Raw genomic sequence first — 591 nt, forward strand, 5'->3', positions numbered from 1 at the left:
GATGTGTGCCCCTAGGGGCGTAGACGAAGTAATTAGGCTATATAAGTTAGTGTATACGTGTAATAAACGCCATTTGCTGCTCATCACATTGGTGTCACCTCAGTAATTGGCCCAGCTACGGTCTCCTGGGGAAGCGGAACGGGCGCTTACTGCAACAAGCAACACAATCCAAATGTTCCTTGAACACTCTTCATCACTTGCTTGCAGCAGCATTAAAAATACACTACTTTTGGGATGTAACTATTCAGAACAATTATTCAGATAATTCTCACCACTATTTCGACAGTTTATTAGAGAATCACAGAATAATATGCACTGAAAAGGACTTCAAGGATATCCAGTCCAACCCCTTGCTTAAAGCGGGGCTAACTTCACAGCAAAAGCAAGTTGCCAAGATCTTCACCCAGTCAGGTTGGAAAATACCAAAGGACAGAGATTCTTTGTTTCATGGACAACTTCTTTCAAGGTTTACCCACTTCCAATGTTATGTTTTAATATAATTCGTGCCATCTCAAAGCATGGCCACCAACACCTCCATATCCCCATTTTAGATCTTACAATAAAATACTACACTGACAGAGTAAGTCTGCA

Source organism: Tetrao urogallus, assembly GCF_951394365.1.
Source record: "Tetrao urogallus genome assembly, chromosome: 1".
Classification (NCBI taxonomy): domain Eukaryota; kingdom Metazoa; phylum Chordata; class Aves; order Galliformes; family Phasianidae; genus Tetrao; species Tetrao urogallus.